Source organism: Palaemon carinicauda, chromosome 21, assembly GCF_036898095.1.
Source record: "Palaemon carinicauda isolate YSFRI2023 chromosome 21, ASM3689809v2, whole genome shotgun sequence".
NCBI classification, from domain to species: Eukaryota; Metazoa; Arthropoda; class Malacostraca; order Decapoda; family Palaemonidae; genus Palaemon; species Palaemon carinicauda.
Window position 1 is genome coordinate 81,499,671 of NC_090745.1, and position 7,988 is coordinate 81,507,658.

A 7,988-nucleotide genomic window follows, 5' to 3' on the forward strand; every position below is an offset into this window, starting at 1 on the left:
ATCCAACCCGGGGGACATCATGCGGGAAAGATCAACTGTACTTAGGGTATGGAGGGCCAGATCTGCGTCCTCACATAGAAATTTGAAATCGACCTCCTGTTGCTCAAGACGTGAGTGAAGTTTCTCCAAGCTGAGAGCTTCAGCCTGAGGTTGTGGAGGGTTATCGAGATTAAGAATTTGTAAGGACATTTTGGATGAAACTCATGGATGTGCAGAGTTTGCAGATTCAAAGTTAAATAAATTCTCAAGATTTCTGGGTACGTCTGAGGAATGGAAACTTGTGCGGCTATGTGTGCACAAGAAGTGACCACAGATTGGTTACATCCACAATGAAAAAATGTGGTAAGTGGCAACGACAATTTACAAGTATACAGTATAGGCTGGCACAAAAAATCAAAAGTAAATAAAATTTGGATACAGTCAGAAAAAAATTACTCAACGTGACTAGTAGCACATGGAAATTACAAAAATACTGATGTTACAAAAAATATAACTGCAAATTAAAACAAGAGGTTAACATACGTGCAGTCCACTAGTACGCAATTACGGGTGCACGGAGTAGGCACCAAACAATTCAAACAGTCACACGTGCTTGGAGGCACCAACTGTGAACACCACTCGGGCAGAGGCTAAACTTTAGATTACCTCACGCAAAGGATAACTAAGTCTCACTCACAACAGAGGACATTACATAAAGCTTTCCTCACACAGAGGTTAAATGCAAAATTTCCTCACAAAAAGGACAAAAGTGAAAAATTATGCTAAGGCTGAGGGTAAAATCATTGACACACTTGTTAAGTGGTAATCACAAGTAAAATAAGATACGCTACACATAGGTGAGACGACCTTTAACAAAATTTTAAGTGTCTACGTGAAGTTGTAGACTTAGCAATATCGCGCTAAAAGTTCTATGACTAAGGACACGGGGTTAAGCTTACAAGAGGTGTTAGTAAGAAAATTACAGCACTTGCACAAAGGATGGTGAACCGAGGTACAAAAATTATGGAAAAAGTAGATTGGAAAATTAAGTCGAAAAGAGCAAAATGAAAGGTGGTCGCCTGGAGCAGTAAACAATGAATAGTGAACAGATCATATTGTACCAACCGTGTGTCACACAATTGTACATAATTCCTTTTGTATATATTAAGCTTGTATCTTCGCTCTTCCCTCGCACTAAAACGAACATTAAAATTCATATCTCCGGTTTTCCTCTGTAATATTGTCTGTCTTGTGAACATGTTATGTCCTGTTGCCTTGAGGTTTTGTATATAAAGGAGAGTGTTCTATAATAATATAACTCAGTCGATTGCATCCTGCCTTTGAGTTCACAACCCTCACTCGGCACCGTCACATTGGTGACCCCGGAGTGACTCGCTCCTCCCGCCTCCCCCCCCCCCTCCACCTCTCACCGTTACTATGACGCCGTCAACGCATACCTTCTGCAGCAGTACTCGCCGTCGCCAGCCGCCCGTATAGCAACGCCTTTTCAGCTCTCTCAACAACCGTTGGGGGACCAAAGGGCTTCGCTCACCCTCGGGAAAATGACCAGTATCACTCGCCTGCAACCTGCCGCAGACAGCTCTCCTCGTGAGTTGAACCTACTTCGTGCCCTTATGGACAGCCACTTCATGACCTTCAAAACCTCCATCAACGCCTCCACTCGTGACGAAGAGGACACCTATTCAACTTCAACCGAAGCTGACGTGAATGCTGTAGGACATACACGCCTATGAACGCCGTAGGCCTATGAATGCCGTAGGACACGCCTATGAACGCCGTAGGCCTATGAATGCCGTAGGACACGCCTATGAATGCTGTAGGCCTATGAATGCCGTAGGACACACACGCCTATGAATGCCGTAGGACACACTCGCCTATGAATGCCGTAGGACACGCCTATGAATGCTGTAGGACACACACGCCTATGAATGCCGTAGGACACACACGCCTATGAATGCCGTAGGACACACTCGCCTACCCCGTGACGAGCCGGAGCGGCAACACAGCCCCCCATCATCCACCACTCGCTCGCACCCCAACCATCGACTTCTACAGCCACTCACTGCCGCTAATCGGCGCAGTTTTTACTACTACCTCTCCAGATTCAGGGCACCTATTTAACATGTTCAGTATGTCATTTTTAGAGGGGGAGCCATGTACCAACCGTGTGTCACACAATTGTACATAATTCCTTTTGTATATATTATGCTTGTATCTTCGCTCTTCCCTCGCACTAAAACGAACATGAAAATTCATGTCTCCGGTTTTCCTCTGTAACATTGTCTGTCTTGTGAACATGTTATGTCCTGTTGCCTTGAGGTTTTGTATATAAAGGAGAGTGTTCTATAAAAATATAACTCAGTCGATTGCATCCTGCCTTTGAGTTCAAAACCTTCTCTCGGCACCGTCACAATATGAACCGACGGGCATAGAACTTCGCAAGTTAACTGTAAAACATGCAGCATGCAACCTAAATTGGTGACCTGAACATATATCAAGTTCTGTCGTCTCAGAACTCATAGATAAACCTGGTTATACTGTCTTCCTTAAGCGTGTATCAAATACTATAAAATTACAAAAACTCTTCTCTCGTTCCAAGTAAAGTCTGGGCATTACACTTTCTACAATGTGGTTGGTGCATGTGGGTAAGCGTGATATAGCGAGGTACTTATTGCTTAATCAAGCTAAGTTACGTTAATTTAATGACCCAAAAGTCAAAGGTGAGAGATCCGGTTCGAAAGACCACGCGTGTGGAGAATTTATTTTTATATAAATGTTTGAGTTGGAACTTAGTCCAGGAAAGGCTCCCTACATCAGTTACTTAAAGATCATGAGCACTTACACTCGGGGCACAAATACCCTACTAATAACTTTACTGACGCAGTTCCCTAACCATCACTCTTAAATACTAAAGAAGGAAATTTTACTGTCCAGAGGCCGGAGAACTCTACACGTGAAAAAAAAAGTAATTTATGGCCTACTCTAGCTTTGTCAGGTCTATAGTCATCATCACTCATAGGCTCTGTTTCGACTCCATCCCAGTGACCCCAGTGAGATGCTGGACAAGAATCTTACGTTAATGCAATTAGAGACAATAAAAAAATGGGAGCAGTGGAGTATAAAAGTATAAAGTAAAGTTAAATGGGGATCTTCACCTTCAAAGCACTAAGTTAAAAAGCGTTCACACGCTGATACCAACTTACCTATATCTACAGTGGGTTACTCTCAACATTTCAGGTGCTTCTGACCCGTCCCATAGTATAAATTGGTAAAATTCATATAATGGGGTTAAAGATACTAAAGTTTGTAATCTATTCCAAATAATTTATTACGGCAAAAAGGAACTGGTGTAACTCATTAATGATTTATACACAGCAAAATTAATAATTGAAAAGAGTATCAGTAACTCAATTATGATTTATTCACATGGCAAATGAATAAGTGAAAAGAGAATCAGTTTACAACACAAAATATTGAAAATATTAAACGGAATTAACTCGTGGGATTAACCCTCAAACGGAATAATAGAATCAAAACGTTCTGATAAACAATTTGTGCCGTAGGCTGCTGTGAGGTCTCAACATGTGGTCAGTGACCTCTAGCAATTACCGAGACCAAAAATTATAAGTACTGTACATTAATTTCCTTGCATGCAGCCCGAAAGATGTAATGCCAGAATAATACCTAAACTGAACTTATGAGACAAATAGAAGCTTATCTAAAGGAGGAATGGCCATTAATTGAACTCACAAGAATTTATATGTCATGGGCGCCCATGTCCTTAAAGTGGCGGTCTTCAGTTTTACTTCACTAGGCCTACAGCACTTATTTTGCGGAGTCAATGGCCCCTTCCAACTAGCCCTCAGACTGGAACAGACGTTTCTGTGGAATTAGCTGCTTTTCACTAACACTCAAGTTATCTGCTTGACCTCGTCCTACGTAGACTCTAGGTCCGTTATTGTGCAAGGGGACAGGCTAGTGGTGGAGAGTGGGAGCACGAGGTTGACCCTGGAGCCTGGCTTGGCAGTTCTGCTTAGTACCGTGGCCTGTAACTTTATGAGGTCGAGTTCATGTCAGCCGCGTCCTCCTTCCTTCCCCCCAAAAAAGCGCATCTCAATGTGTAGGCCAGTGTTCTTGAGATGCCAACTCTCATTTAGGACAGGCTTGAAATACTTGTGAGTTTTAAGCAATACAATTATTTAGAATACAAGGGGAAATCTTGCAACTCCAGGGGACAAAGATAATCCTAACTCTAAACATCTGGCATACAAAACAAAAAAATGAAACTAAAATGGAATTTTGCAAGTCGGGCTTACGTGTGTGGACAACCATACCTCCTAGACTAGCAGACTTGAGTTGTATTTAAGAGATTTAAAGTACCTAAATACTTAAGGTAAAATAATGAATACAAAATGAACACAAAAGTATTAATCTTGAGACACTCGCTTATGGAAGAATCATCACTCACATTTTTCTCTGCGTGACGTCACGAACAATAACAAAGTTTATGTATAAACTGTGAAGAAGAAGAGTAGTGAAGAAAATTCTTCACAGTATGTATGTATGAATGTGTGTATGTGTGTCTTTATGTATGGGAGTAAGTATATTATTATTATTATTATTATTATTATTATTATTATTATTATTATTATTACTTGCTAAGCTTACCGTGCTAGGCGGTATATCTTAGCAATCCAAGCTTGCCAGCAGTTATGCGAGTATAAGCGGATGAGCAACTTGGTGGAGTAATGAGAGCCCCCCTAAATCTCGATGAAGTCACTAGCAACAAGGTGACGGGTTGGGTTAAGGCGATAGACGAGATATATCTCCGGCTTCTACTCTTGATGCCTCTCGGATGATCCTACTGGAATCAATGTGGACCGGCAGGGATCACTTGCCTTAGTTAGATAGTCACTGCGGATCACAAGAAACTGGCTATCCTTTGAGGAATTTAGCCAATGAATCCTCTGAGGCCTTTTGCGACAATAGGCATAAGAGGAGATGATGATGACAATGACTAGCTAAGCTACAACACTAGTTCGAAAACTAGGAAACTAAGCCAAAGGCTCCAACAGGAAAAAATAGCTCAGTGAGGCAAGGAAACAAGGAAATGAATAAACTACAAGAAAAGCAATGAAAATTAAGATATAATGTTTTAAGAACAATAACATTAAACTTTCATATATTAACTCTAAAAACTTATAAAAACCAGGCGGAAGAGAAAAAAATAGAATAGTGTGCCTGAATGTACCCTCAAGCAAGGTAACTCTACCACAAGACTGTGGAAGACCATAGCACAGAGGCTATGACACTACCCAAGACTAGAGAACAATGGTTTGATTTTGGAGTGTCCTTCTCCTAGAAGAGCTGCTTACCATAGCTAAAGGCTCTCTTCTACCCTTACCAAAAGGAAAGTAGCCACTGACCAATTACAGTGCAGTAGTTAACAACCCTTTGAGTGAAGAAGAATTGTTTGGTAATCTCAGTGTTGTCAGGTGCATGAGGACAGAGGAGAATGTGGTAAGAATAGGCAAGACTGTGCGGTATATTTGTAGGCAATGAAAAAATGAGTCATAACCAAAAAGAGCGATCCAATGTAGTACTATCTTGTCAGTCAAAGTATCCAAATTTCCAGCGGTAGTATCTCAACGGGTGGCTGGTGCCTTGGCCAACCTACTACCTCTATTTGTATACAAAATTTTATTTCCTTCAACAACTTATTTTGTTTGCTTATTTTTATTCTTAAAATGATTAACCATTCAAGCAGATATTTATCATAACTACTTTTGTAGCTTTACCATTTCTGCAAACTAATGTTTATAATGGATTGGTTAGTGGTAATTTAAAAGCGTGCATTTTGTGTTCTCCATAGACAATTTAGATTCTACAGACCTAAGGCACCTTATATCTCAACTTGGATACATTATGTCTTCGATATTCTCAAGTTTTCTGAGAAAATTATACTTCATTTTATGGATTTATAGTAAGTCTTTGACTACGGACCGATTCATCCTTTAGCATTTTTTTTTTTTTTTTTTTTTTTTTTTTCATCACAGCATATGGTTCACAGTTATATGCATCCGTAATTGATGTAACACTGTTTACAACTATATGCAATGTGATACAATATTCATTTTGTTTTAAGGTGAATTTTTAAAAGGAGGCACAAGCTTGCCGAGAGTTCTTTACGCTCCATTTATAAGTTATTATTAGGGGTTTTCTTTTTTTATAAGATAATTATTTGAACGTCATTGAGGAGAGAGAGAGAGAGAGAGAGAGAGGAGAGAGAGAGAGAGAGAGAGAGAGAGAGAGAGAGAGGAGAGAGAGAGAAAGAGAGAGGAAGAGAGGAGAGAGAGAGAGGAGAGAGAGAGAGAGAGAGAGAGAGAGAGAGATTAGAACAAGTTGAAGGACATCCGCAGGGAAAACTGAAGCTTGATCCTCTAAACAAAAACACGAAGTCCTTAATGTATTTCATTACCTCGTTGTCATCTATTCTCACCTTGATCTACTAGAGAAAAACTTCCATTTATGAGGCAATTAATGCTTCCGTTTCTTGCTTTGTTAACCAAGCACAAACATATCGTTACCTGAAATGCATTATCAACTTAATGCCATCTCTTTCAAGCTAATGTTGCCAATGTGTCATCCATATTTAATTAAATCAAGACTCTTTGAAGCTCTGAGCCACATATTGCAAGGCAACAATAAGATATTGAACCACCAGAAGTCTTAAGCATTGTTCTCACAAAGGGTAAGGCTATTTTGCTAATCATCTTAGTCTCTGGTATTCCTCCCCCTGGATGATATCTTCGTTGACGGAGGCTTAAAGTCTTCCGCTAGTCTTGCTCATTCCTTTTTCATCCTTTCCTTTGCCGTGTTAAGGGATGTTAATTTCTTTTGGCCTTTTTGATTAACAATAATAATTGAAGATACACAATCAACAAAAAAGAAAGAGAATGATAAATTCTTGAAAAAAAATCTAATTAACAGAAAAATATAAGCAATGGTTATTATGATCCCCCTGTGGAGAGGATTAACCTTATTTGATAAAGAGATCAGCAATATATTTTTTCCTCGAGCACACTTGGAAAACATCAATGAATGGTATGAAGTGCTTCTTACGATCCCAGGTTTTTTTTTCTCGCAGATTTATATTTGCTCCTGTAATTTTTTATATCATTGGCTTCCTCTGAATCTATGACCTTAGTAAAATCTCTTTCATAGACATAATAATTACTTTTTACTAATCAATGATATCATTTATATGTCATAACTTTTTTTATATTTATTGAATTAATTACCAAAAATATTATTTCATTTGTTGTCCTACATTAGAAATTAAGCTGCAGACAATTTTTATATTATATTATGAGATAAAGTAGTTATTGTAATTTGACTTCGCCTCCTTTTTTTCCAGTTCAAAGTTTCTTAGATAAGATTTCCTTATTCAAACCAGAAATATCTTTAATCTCTACATATACAGTATATTAGAAGTTTTATTCTAGTTGCGACCATATTATAGAATGATTATCATAATCTCGTAGTTGAATCGTTGGAACTTCAGTTCATACTAGCAGCAAATGCCTTTATGTGAACAGGTCAACTTCATTCTCGTATTATAGTTCATATATGCCAGATTTATTCTAACCTTATTACTGATCTAAAAGTATTATATTTCGTAGACCAGGGTTCGATTCCAGGCTGGTCAGAATCTATTGCCTTTGAGTGGTCTCGCCTGGGGCTCTGATCCCAAGGTCGGTAAGAGAATCCAGACATTTATGTATCAAGAATATTTGGCCTATCTGAATATCATCATCTCCTACGCCTATTGATGCAGGCGAGCGATACTGGTCATTTACCTGAGGGCAAGCGAAGCCCTTTGGTCCCCCAACGGTTGTCGCGAGAGCTGAAAAAGCTTTGCTATACGGGCGGCTGGCGATGGCGAGTACTGCTGCAGAAGGTATGTTTTGAGGGCGTCATACGCTATT